Source organism: Meleagris gallopavo, chromosome 7 (genome assembly GCF_905368555.1).
Source record: "Meleagris gallopavo chromosome 7, MGAL_WU_HG_1.1, whole genome shotgun sequence".
Lineage (NCBI taxonomy): Eukaryota > Metazoa > Chordata > Aves > Galliformes > Phasianidae > Meleagris > Meleagris gallopavo.
In genome coordinates, this window is record NC_139410.1 from 24,748,430 (window position 1) to 24,761,930 (window position 13,501).

Below are 13,501 nucleotides of genomic sequence, written 5' to 3' on the forward strand. Positions count from 1 at the left end.
ATATATAGTTGCAATTCAGCATATGCTGTGGGTATTTTATAGGGTTAGTCCTAATATCACAAGCTAATAATACTGAAAGCAGAGAGATGGGTAAATCACAGGGGACAGTGCACTCAGTGTATAGCTAACAGTGATTAAGTAGTTTCTGCTTTCAGGAGAGAGATAAGGGCCCAAAAGAATAGGTCCCTCGATAACATCAGGTAATTCTTATATACGGTCCTCAGCGACACAGGCATAAATCACAATAAAACCCATCTGCAGATCTGAGAGGTGAAACCATAAATCCTGCTTTATAAACGAGACCTGCACATCTGATAGTGCGCACTACTCCAGATTTACAGTGGCTGTAAGCGATGTACCAAGGTTCACAAACCCATCAGCACTCTCTGGCTGGGAAAAAGAAGGGAGTCAAGATATTGCAAGGGAGGCAGACGTATTTCAAGGTATACTGAGGAATGAGAGGGACCGTGTGTGCGAGTGAGAAATTGATGCTTTGTGCAGACTTGTCATGTCTTGACTTTACACTTGTGCCCCTCTCATCTGGCCCTGGTTCCAATGCAGCCACGGCACTGTGTTGTGCCCTTCCTTTTGCTCCTCAGCCTGATGAGTAGATGCAGAAAGGGATATTAGAAGTCTTTTCCAACCTTCATGACTCTATGTCTGCATATCCTTACAAGCTACTCTCACCTCTGCAGTTAAATCAAGGTACTATTATTGTTGTGTTATTATATTACAGATTATTTCATTTTGTGCTCATTATTGGGACCGGGACCTTTGAAACACCCTGAATTTCTTTCAGACTTTACATTTGGTATCCATTTGGACACAGCCACCTAGACACCCAGCCTGCTTCTTTGGGCAGATCCCCACATGAGCTTTCACTGCAAAATCTCTTCTCACCCCTTTCTTTTTAGCAACTTCACAGCAAATTTACAGCACATTTTGCAGCTGGGGTTAGAGCAGCCTCACAGAGCTAACTTCTCTTCCTGTTAGGGTGTTTCTGCTAAAGCACATTCACATTTCTATATAACTGAGTCCAGCAGCTTTGCTTCTTTCAAAGCAGCGTGCAGCTCCCAGGCGTGATCTCTCTCTGTTTTCAAATGTCATCTATGTAAAGTTCAGCACCTCCCAGGTAATCAAAGGCAGCACTGTGTTTTCCTCTAAAATGCCTCAGGGAATGAGCAGAACTGAAATGTCAGCCCTAGGAAGAAGTGCCTCCTAAAGGGTGAACAGAGCGTGTGGAAATAACACACACTGTTTCTCTAAGGGCACCTACACGAGATCTGGTGATGGGCATCAAAGTATTTGCTATCTGCCATCTCTCCAGAAATACATCTTTTGAGGTCTGTAAAAATAAATAAATAAATGAAGATTTCTGTGTTATCTTTTTGGGTATGCATAAGTTCAGAACTCCAGCTGTGTAACACAGGTCCCTGAAACAACTGCATCTGCACAGGCCATCCACCTCTTTCTCTGCCTACCTGAATTTCTTGGCCATAGAAACACATCAGGCAAACAGATGAAGGCCTCTGAGAGAAAAAGCTTTCACAAGCTCAATGCAGAGCTCCATGGATGGAGAGAATGCTGTTAATGCTTCTGGTGAGGGAAAAGCTCCATTTGCTTTCAGAGGGTTTGTCTCCTTTTTACACTCCCGTACCTTATCTCAGCACTGCCATAGCGTAGCTCATAGCCTGCCCTTGCACCCGAGTCAGCTGAAAGCTATTAACATTGTCAAGCAGCTCAGAACCAGTCAGTGTTACATGCAAAGCTGCTTTCTGACTATCTTCTTAATTAGTTTTGCTGGCACTTGCTGCTAAGAGGAGCAGAATAAAATAGAGTTTAATGCACTTGTCTTCCATATTTCCAGAGTATCAAATCTGGGAGGGTTATTAAGACTGAATTGCTCCACTCAGACTCTTTTCATTTTACTTTCTTTTATTGGCAAGTACCACCAACAGTGCACTCAGGGTCAGTTGTGTGGCCGAGGCAGCCGTATCCTAAGCCTTGTGAGCTCATCTCTTGTCTCACAAGCCTTTACCCAGTGTAACAGCCAGCCTCAGCTTTTTTGCTGCAGCGTCTCTGGAAGGTCCCAATCCCAGTAGTAACTGCAGTGCTTTCAGACAAGATGTCATCCGCTTGTTTTGCCCATAGCTATCTAGTGCAGCTTGACATTTCTAACCCTCTTGATGAACATCCCCTGTGCTCTTCAGCAGTGTAAAGCAAGGGTAAGATGAGCTTTGCAGCACCAGGGAGGTTGTTGCTTCCCATGGGCACTCATCAGAAATGTAATGGCTCCGGACATCCTCACCCACTGGCCTCTCAACCCATCTGTCCCTCATGGTTTGCTGACGGCCGCTCTTCATCTTCCTGGCCAGGAAAGGCTGATTGGAGGTGGGATACATCATGTTTCAGATTATAATTGATCTTCAAAGAGCACATTTAATGCTGCTAGCCCACTTCAAAGAGAAGCAGTACCTTCCAACCACCCTCCTCCGTACCATCTGATAGCTTTCTTATGTTATTTTCCCCGAAGATTCATTCCACAGCCTTATAGACATGCTTAGTATCTAAACCCAGCAGAGTCTCCAGAGCCTCCTGGCTTTGAGATGTCATCTGCCCGGGACCTGTTGACTAGAAAGACTTGGGGATCCAGAATGTTTCTGTTCCAGGGGCTGCCAGACTGGCAGTCTTCAGGCAGGCAAAGGACCTGTCATTCTTTCCCTTCAGCTCCTTAAAAGAATGCAATTCTCCATTTTAAATCTGCAAAGCTCACTATTTCCCACCCCCCATCCCCTACAGTGAGCGTCTCAAAACAGGCTCCCCTAGCAAATAAAAAGAGGCAGCCCGATTAGTTGCATGGCAGCAAAAGTGGGTTAATCGCAAAAACTGCTTCTAATGCTGTCATGGTTCAGATAAATGGGTTTAGCACAGCAAGCAGCCAAAGGGCATGCATTAGCAGTTTGTTCTGCAGCAAAGGGAGAGAGCACGCTCAGAGGACACCCCTTGGAGACATCTGCCTGCTGCCTGTGGAGCTGGTGGCAGACTTCCTGCTGCCTTCAGCAGAGCTGAGACTGTGCTGTAAATAAATATGTCTGCTTCTAAAGGGTACAAGAGGCAGATCAAGCACAAGCGAGCTTCTCCTGCATCTTTTCAGATCTTTTCCTCTTTTCCCTCCATGGATTTCTACAGCATTGAAGTTTCATTAAAAAGGCAATGATTTGAACACTGTTTTTACATAGAACCTCTGTCTATATTGAAACTGCACAGGTGTAGCTGGGGTTTGTTCACACAGCTTTGTTGCATCAATAAAAGGTGCATCAGTTCTTTGGAATCTCAACAGGTGAAGGAGGGAAACAGATATCACCTGCCAGGCAGTAGGGATGAGAGCTAAGAGGTACAGAGGAACTGCTGGGGTCTGGGACTTGGCTGGGGCTGTGGGGAGGGAGATATCAGAGAATCACAGAATGGCCAGGGTTGGAAGGGACCTCAAAGATCATGAATCTCCAACTCCCCTGTCACCAGGGCCACCAACCTCCCCTTTTAATACTAGACCAGGCTGCCCAGGGCCCCATCCAATCTGGCCTTGAACACCTCTAGGGATGAGGCATTACAGATGCAGAACATGGTGAGCTTGTCTGATGGCTCACCTAATGCTAGTGTGAAGTAAAGCTGTAGAGTAGTGCAGTAGGTTGGTAAATGGCTGGTAACTACTTGGGGAGCTTATATTCCACTTGAGCATGGTTATGAGCTCTTCAAGGGTAGTTTTATGGTATATTGAGTGGTCAGAAAACATAAGGTGATTTTCCATTTCTTGAGTGAACAAGCTTCTCTGGATGCATGGATGGATATAGGATTGGAGTTCTGATATTTCATGTGCAACACGGGCATTAATTCCTGCAAAACAGAGTAATTATGAACTCCAAATGGAGCAGAAACTCATATCATTTTGGTGCTTATTGATTTCAGTTCTGATTTCTATCATGTTCTGTTGTTTATCCATTGCTATGGCAAACTCTCACCTAGAAACAATGAAGATGTGTGAAGTTATTAAGCTGTGATTCTCATTTCTAGCTGACACCCCTGTGCCAGTCACTGCCAGCTCCTCTCCTGCAGCCTCTGCTCTCTCTGGAGGCTTCCAACCAGTTCTGCTCCTGCTTAGCCCCCGGCATCTCACAAAATGAGGACAGGCTGCTGTTGCATAGCCTCCCCTTCTTCACAGAAAGAAGAAACAAAGCAGAAAAGCCTTGAGATTTTTTTCTCAATACGGATGTTTTCATTTCAGCCTCATCATTTGCATTTCTTATTTCTTCATTTGCTGTCTGCTTGAAACACAGCAACGCAGCCCAGCAGCCAGCTCAGGAAATGGGTCGGGCCCTATTTCTGTGCTCCCATTTATTGCTGTGTAACTGCGTGAGCTCTGAGTCTGCTGCCAGATGTGTCAGGCATGGCGCAGACAGGTGACAGCAGCACAGGCAGCCTTGGTAGAGCAGGGCATCTCTGGCAGCTTTTACGAATGCACATGTAGAAATACAGCCGTGCTATCCTTGGTTGGCAGGACTGGCAGCAGAGCTGATGTCATAGAAACGTTAAGGATAGAAAAGACCTCTAGGATCACCCAGTCCAACTGTCACTTATCCCCACCAGGCCCACTATGTCCCTCAGTGTCACATCACAGTTCTTGAACAGCTCCAGGGACTCCACCAACTTGGACAGCCTGTTCTAATGCTTTGCCTCTCTTTCATCATGCCCCAGACTAGCATATAAAATGGAAGCCAGAGAGTTGATGTTTATTGCATCCCCTCAAATTGGTGTGGTCCAACCTCTGCTACAGGTTGGGATGTACGTTCATCTTTGGGACCAGTAACATCAGCCTGCAATTAGTCTGCTCCCTCTATGGGCAGCATTTTCATCTCCTCAAAAATGTGAGTTCCCTGTAACAGGCTGATGCTTAAACTAATGCTGGGTTAAGGTTGTTGAAATCCTCCAGCACAGCTGTACTTCTGCAAGCTGGTTGTCTATTGGACAGTCAGGATTTAGGCACTGCAGAACCCTCCATCGATGTGGTAGGGGCTGCAGAACACCCAGCTGCTGGCTTGGCTGCAGACAGTGGGAGCCCAGATGGCATCTGCTGGGTTCTGCTGCAGCAGGGATGATGTTGCTGCTGTGAATTAGGGTTGGTTTTGCTGCTTTGTGATGCGCACCCCAATTGCGTCCACAGTGCTGGTGTTTCCATCTGCTCCTCCACATTCTTGCTTTTCAGGGTTCTTACTCCTTTCTCTCCTTTCATTCCCAGGGTGTAATTATTCTGAATCCATGCTAAAGCTCACACAGTAAATCTGTTCTCTTTGGGCTCCCCCTGTACTGACCTCCCCAGTGCTATCCCTAAGGCAGCTCTGGCCTCTGGATAACCCCTGTGCTGCCTGGACCTCCAGCTTACATGGAACAGTCTGCTTCCAGTAGCCCTCAAGGAATTTGGAGAGGATATGGAGATATTATAGCCCAGAGAAAAGGTTCTTAGCAGAGAATATTTGGGTGGGAGGGTGTTGGTTTTTATTTTTTGAAGGAGGAAATATCAAAATATCACTTCTTCCTAGCCCCAGGAGATCCAGAGATGTCACAGCTCTTTGGGAACAGCATTATGCCACAGAGACAAACTGCTTTATCTTCTCATTCTCATTTTCTAATGATATTAAATAGCATTCTTTCTCTGTCCTCGGGGTACATGCTGACAAATTCATATCTCATTGTAAATCAAGAGCACTTGCACTAATCTCAGCTAAGTATGACTATGTGGAGAGTAAGATTTTGGCCAGATAATTAGGACATGAAAAACAGCATGGTCACAAGCCTTAAAAATGTCTCACTGATACTATCATAGCAATCTCTTCACAAGGGTGATCAGGAAGCAATGTAACCTGCTTAAGAATTAACTACAACCATGATCCCTCTGTACGGGAACTGTTGAATCATGGCCTGAACCACTAATTGAGCACCTGGGGAAAGGACTCAGTCAGCCCTGGGAGCACAGGTGAAGGCAATTCAGCTTGGAAGGTGTGGAGCCTGGCTCCACCTCTCTTAGACCCCATTGAATGGCTGACTGCCACTAGGGAATGGTTTTTTCTGGAGATCCTTCCTTTTGGAGTTTTTTTACTGCAAGCCTAGGATACAGGTGAGCATTTCATTTTTGATTGTTTCTTTCCACTGCAATAATCTTTCTAACTATAAAACTGTAAGATACCATCCTAACCACACCACTCTTCTAAGTGTATATTTGTTAATTGTACATCCCTTCTTTATATAAAACCTTTTTTGATACCCAAGTGAAACAACCTGATGTCACTCTTAGATCTGTTATTTTGTGATGATAAAAATGTCATCTGCTTTAATGTGTTTTTATGGCACTCTTCATCAGCTGAAGTTTGATGACATCTGATAACTCACACTTTTTTTCTGGTTAAAAAAAACACCCCAGTTCTCAATTTTTAACCACAATTTAGAAAGCAGGCTTATGCAACAGCACCGTTTCTCAACCATCTTCTCCTCGTAGTCCCACCACTATCACAGTCAATTGGAATCAATTGACAGGGGAGGAAATTACAGACCTGAAACCTATGGAGGGCCCACAGATTTCGTGAAATCAGTAGAGAAGGAGCTAGTATGGGCCTCAGGCTGCCACGCAGTTGGAGGGAAGGATGGGGTGAGTGGTGTCTGCATGGAAACATTAATGTGTCTGTGGTTTTATCAGTCCAACTTCAACATCGCTATGCTTGATTTTTTTTGTTATGCTGCTTAACTCCAGCACTTGAGGAGGTATCCTTGTATGTGTGCTATAATCTTCATTTTTTCCACCGGTCACCAATGGGACCATTGTTAAGCACATCCCTTTCTCTGGGTCTGCTTCCCTGCTTTCCTCTCACTTGAAAGCAATGGCAATAGTCCTTTCCTCCCTTTCTACCCCACATACACATGCTATAGGCCTTTCAGGACCTATTCTTTAACGAACAAGTGCATTTTATGATGCTTATACATGTCAGCACTTCACACTTCCTCCCCAGCCTGCCTCCCATGCATTACTTATCTCTGGTTGGTAATCCACCATTGCTTTGACATCTTGCAGCACAATCAAAGCAGAATCTCACTCACCAGGGCTGCAAGGCAAGCAAATCTGTGTTTCCTTACCACTTTGTCACCTCATCCTGTTTCACAGAAGAAAGTTCCCCCATCACAGGGCTCTTCTGCTGCTAAGGATATGATTGCATTTTGAGATTTCTCCAGCAGTAAAGCCAATGTGTGAGGTTTGCTTGAGTTTAGCTCCCACCTATGGCTGGTTCAACACTTTCAGGTGTGCTAATTTAACTGTGTCTGTGCCCTTGAACTTCTTTGAAGTGGATTTGTTGCTGGAGAATCCTCAATAGAGCATGTCACGCACATCCAAATACTCTTGCCAAATGTATAAAAGTATCTTTTACTGCATGTTGTGAAATATTAATGGATAGAGTGAAAACTGGGCTTCAAACATAACTACAAAAAGAAAAAGGAAATGTGATGTAGTTTTGCATACTTTTGGACAGAGGAGAAGCTGATCTAGATTATGGTTAAATTAGGGTTCATTCCAGTGCCTCCTACTCTATAACAAAGTATATTTGTAGGAAAAATTTCTGCTCTGAAAGGGCTGTGAGGTATTGGCACAGGCTGTGCAGGGAGGTGGTGGAGTCACCATCCTTGTAGGTGTTCAAGAACTGTGGAGATGTGGCACTGAGGGATGGGGGCATGGTAGGGAAGGATGACAGTTGGACTGGATGATCTTAGAGATCGTTTCCAACCTTTCAGATTCTCTGATTTTTCTTTCCAGACCAGAAGGTCTACACAGGAGTTTACTCTGCTGTGCTCAAATTTACTGAGCACGAGGGTACGGAGAGGATCTAATAAGAACTTAGCTCAACCCTTTTCTCTGTGCCTATTAGCAGAGGGATTGTATTCAGGGACACTAAGCCCTGAGATGCATCTAACCATCCAACCCCCAGCTCTTCAGACAGATAACTTGTTGGGATCTGCCTTCAGTTTTACTGAAAATGAAATAGTTGTACTTCTGTACTTTGGCTGTAGTTGCTCTAATCAGACTATCCAAAAAAACTTGAAATTACAGTAACAAATGCAAAGCTTGAGAAATTTTAAATTCCCTCCATTAGCCATATTTCTAGGGGTCTGGATGATTTCATTCCTTCCCCACCCATACCATGTCAGTCCATCAGATATTGAGCAGTGTGGTACTCCCACTTTTACATTTCCTCCAAAGCTGTCAGTGCTGGCTCTGTCTATTTCTTGTCTGGCGTTCTATCTGCAGCTCATACTTTGGATTTCTCTTTTCCTCTTTTGTTTCCAAATGCTTCAGGAACAAACCGGCCTTCTGTAACCTTATAGTTACTCCTTCATTTATAAAGCAGCCACCAACACATCTCTCAGATCTGTCTGCAGCATCCAAGGAAAAATCAATTCCAGACATACCGTATCAATTTCAACACTTTGTAGGAACTGGCAGAGTTCAAGTCTCTTAGCTCTGTATGTCTTGAATCAAATTCTTCTTTGTTTTGTGTAGATACAAATGCAGAACAATCCTCCCAACTTGGAGGGAGTTTAATTCAAGTACACATCTGTCTAAAGAAATTAAATAAATGTGTTGCTCCCAATTCACATACTTCTTCTGAGGGACAGATGTGACTGCTTGCTTTCAGAGGCCAAATTTTGAGCCTTTTAATAGTCACTAGTTAACTTTTACCCCAGTTAACTTTTCCTGAATTCTCCAAGGGAATCATAATTCAGCAAGATCATGTCAGAAAAAAAATTCCCATTGATTTAAATTCTAGCATGAGTGATCCTAAAATATGAGTCAGAATTGCACAGTGCAGCTTCCACTGGGTCAAGCTGGAAGAGTCTCTCTTTAACCACAACCTAGTATATGCTCACCCAAGTTCCTTGCATGCAAAAATATCCTGCCTCATTCCTTCTTAGCCAAGCTCCCACTGCAGCACTGTAAATATTATCCAGGGAATTTGATTTATCTTTTGCCCCTGTCACACCATCACTTTTTGCCTTCCTTCCCTTCACTGTCTTGTTCTCTGCAAGTCCCCACGCTTTACCCCGTGCCTTTACAGAGACAGCAGAAACAATAAACTTTCATTTCCCTCTCCAAACATTATGAAACTGCTTAATTATTAAAATGACTCTGTTGTTTCACTGAAGGGAAAAAGTCAAGCCCTGTATATTCTAATTGTTTGTTTTCTTCTCAGTTTCCTTGGCATAGGGTTTTACTGTTGTGTTTTTTTTGTTTGTTTGTTTGTTTTTTAAATCTGAGCTTACACAAACATTTCTTGAAACTCAGCATTTAGAAAATTCCTGGTGAATGAAACTAGGTGACGCTCAGAAGCTTGAATCTTTCAGTGGAGATGCGATGAGGGCAGGTATCTCATTTTATAGCAACATCTTCACAGAACATCTCTGAAACTCTGGAACTGAAAGCATGCAGATTACCATATAAAACCCAGGAATTATGCTAAAAAAACTTGAGTTTGTAGCTGAGCTATAAGAAATATGTTGCAGAAAGCATTTTCTAATTAAGTGTTGGCTCATGCTGTAATAACCTGTGGTTTCCAGGCCCTAGCTGGGTTCCCTGTGTGCAGAGGCTGTGCATGCAGGGCTGTTTCCCCACACCTCCCCACAAGCACGTCATCCACCAGTGATGCAGGACATCAGCTTCTGGGCTGGGGCAGCATCTTTCTGCCAAAGAGCACAGGCTATTACCCCCTACTCTAAACCACTTCTGCCCCATGCAGGGAGCTACCCCCAGAAGCTGCTGGCAGGAGAGAAAGATGTGGTCATTGAAATCTGGGCATATGCTCTGTTTGGAGAAAGAGAGAAAATTTGTCTGCGAGCAGCTTGTAGCTTAATGTCTTCAAAGTGTGCCTGTCCTTTCTCGCTTGTGAGGACTGTGCTGTGGGAGATGAAGCAGAGTATTAATAAAGTGGATCTTCAATGCCTCATCGACTTGAGGATTTGTTAAAGCTGGGTCAGTAAACTCGATTAGTTGGTGGGATGTTCAGGTAGGATTCGTTTTGGGTTTGAGAAAGGCTGCTAAAGAAATGCTGGGTGTGCATCTGTTCTTCTGCTGGGGCTGTGAGTTGAGTTTCATGCATGTAGGATGTGGCATGACCAAGCTGCTAAAGCATAAGGAAAGCTCCCTGTGCTAAGTGGGGTGAGATGGGCTTTTCTCTAAGCTATTCCTCTGTGCTAGTCACATCCTTGAAGGCTAGCACTGGAGTAGCAGGGCTGCTGGCAGAAGTCAGATGGTTGCATTCACAGTGGGCACCTCGCTGTTTCACAAGCAATTCACTGAGTAGAAGTTTGCAGAAGGACTTACTGTACCCAGAACATTCTCCAGATAATGATTATGCTTTCAGTTACATGAAGCTCAGTCACACAAAGCACACATAACAGCTTGGAGTGGTGATCTCTGTGAGAGAACGTTGCACCCTGTGCCTCAGGATTTGTCCTTACAATGTTCAGACAGAACTAGGAGCTCCTATCCAGGTTCAGTACTCATAGTTACTAAAGGTCCTTCAAAGTGGGTACAAAGCAGGTGCCTGCACTCAGCCATGCAGCCATACTGTGCAAGCAAAGTACTGTAAAACAGTAGCAGGATGGTGGATGGAGGACTTTTTTCATTTTTGACTTGCTAACCACAGAATCACAGAAGGCTGAGGTTGGAAGGGACCTCTGGAGGCCATTGGTCCAATTCCTCTGCTCAAGTTGCTAAATTCAGTTATTTGTATAACTGTGTTTAGGCAGAACATGGTGACGTTTAGTTTTCCTAAACCAAGAGGCCGTTTTTAGGATCTGCCATAACTTTTTTTTCAATATTTTATCAGTGGTTGGATAAACCTTCTGAAAATGACTACCTGAGTACAGTGCAAAATCAGAAGAATCTCCTGCAACTGATTTGCCCTCTGTCAAATAGAGATGTTCTGTATAAAATCTGGAGGGATCCAGAGCTGTAAAGAACTAATTTATAGTGAACTGGAGATCTTAGTTGGGCAGGAGAAGCTTTCTGGGTTAGCACAAAGCTTCAGAAAACAGAGTATGGGAACATGGCTCTCTACTCTGACATTTTTCCACAACAGTTCCTGGAGGAAAATACAGTTCGTGAAGCATTAAGCCTGCAAATTAAATGAGATATGTTGTGTCATCTATGCAGTCAAGAATAGGGTCACTCCTTACATAATACTGCAGGCTGCTCTTACAGAAATAAGTGACACTCCTGGATTGAAACAGTCCAGGTTCTGCTTTTCAGGTCTTGCTGTTGTGCAAATATTAAAGGATGAAAGAGGAGTGGGATACGTGTTTTATTGCACACTACAGAGAAACTCTCTGCAGTCATGCAGCCAAGTTTAAAGTTAAATTCAAATGGAAAACAATTTGAGTAGAGAAAAATTAAACATTACAAAAGGTAACACTTCCCAGACAAAGCCGCTGAAGATAAAGATTTCCTCATCATCCTTGGAAGTGGAGGGAAGCCTTGCACTTGGCCTTATAAAAAAAAAAAAAAAAAAACTCATTAGATTTTCATATACATACTTTTTGAGCGTGTCCAGGTCCCTCTGGAGGGCGTCCCTCCCTTCTATTGGCCAACTGTGCCACTCAGCTTGGTATCATCAAACATCAGGAACCAAACAGCACATGCAGTCCTAGTGAGCTCCAGTGAGGAAAAGATTTTGAATTGAAGTTGCTCTATGCACTGTTTATCCAGAACTGATTATGTCTACACAAATGTACTTTGTGGGTTTTTTTCTCCAGTGCTTTTCAAAAATCTACTCTAATTAGCACAGCTTGAGATAGCATTTAACAGCATCTAGGAGCTGAACAACCCTGATGATCACCTCCAATTAAAAGAGATTAGACAAAACCTGAAATTTTGCTTTATTTATTTGAGATGTTTGATTCTTTTTGTCTCTGATCCAAAGCCCATTACGGTCAAATAAATATTTCTGTTTCTTTTAGGCTTTTGTTCAACACCTTTGCCAATAACCATTTAGTCACAGGCTGACTGCTAGCATGTGTAATCAAAACAAACCTTGCAACTGGATGCTAAATAGTATTTTTGGGCAGCGGGGACTCAGCAGACTTTCAGACAAGAGACAGAGGCTCTCTAGATCGCTCCTGAGGTCCCTGGCAGGGTAAAGGCAGTGCTCAGCCACTGCTGTCAGTTGGAAGTTTTTTGTCCATTTTAGCCAGGTTTTATTACACCCGTTTATAAATGGATGAACTCCTACAAAGACGAAGTTAGTTGCTCTGTTTATTTTCCTCTATTTCTATGTGTATTAACTTAGTTCCTGTAGTCCTACTGGAAAAGAAATCAATAATCTCCTCATTAACATTCAGATCTATTAATTTTGGCATCCTCTGTGCAACGAGCATCTTTTTCTCAGCTTGCATATTGCCAACATTTTGCACCATAGGCAGCTTTGCAGGAAAATAAACAACAACAAACAAGCAAGATATACTGCAGATAATAGCAGAGACAAAGAAAAGACAAAAGGACCAGGATGAACCTTGCAGCGTTGGTCTCCTGAGATGAGGCAGAAGGTGAGCCAGCATTACTTTGTCCCTGTGGTTATTGTTATCAGGGTTTTTAGTAGATTTTTTTCTCCTATATCAACAATACTAAACATGTAAGTAAGCTCTTGATCTTTGCTTAAAATGACTAATTAGCCACAGATCACATCCTTAGAAATGATTCTTAATGCTTATCGAATGTGCATGTTGAAAGGAAACAAAGCTGAGGTGGCCTGGATCTTGAGAGGAATCACATAATTGCTTTGGGGGAGTCTTAGGGGAGTGAGAGATCTTGCTGGCGAGCCAGACGTCTGCTTTAGAAGAAAGAGAAGACTTGAATCTGCTCCCACTCAGAAGCTGCCCTTTTCCTTCAGTTAAATGTACTGTCCAAGAAAAAACTCTGGGTCGCAAACTCATCTTCTTGTGATTACTTTGTTTGTTTGTTTAAGAAAATGTTGGATTTTTAGTGGAAACAGAAAATGATTCCTGCATTAATAGAATATATCTTTCACTACTATTATCAGCATTAGTCTTCTTTTCCTAGATCATACAGATGTGGTTCTGTGTTCAGCTACATCTCTGAATGAAACAAGTCCTAAATCAAGGGGGTTTCTGTGAACTCAGTATGTTCCAAGAAGCTCCCACTTTACTGTTACGTTGCATTTCCTCTGCATTTTATCCACATACTTCTATTGATAACCTTGCCCCAGAGCTGGGGTGTCTTTTCAGCTGGATTGGGTGGGCTGTGCTTGTGCCAGAAGTACATACTGCTTTTTGTAGGCTTCAAATAAAGAACTGTCACAGAAGATATTGTGGCGTCCCTGATCTGACTTCCTTCATCCAGCCTCTCTTGGTACAATCTGATTTTTAGTGTTAGCATAGCATACAGTAATTA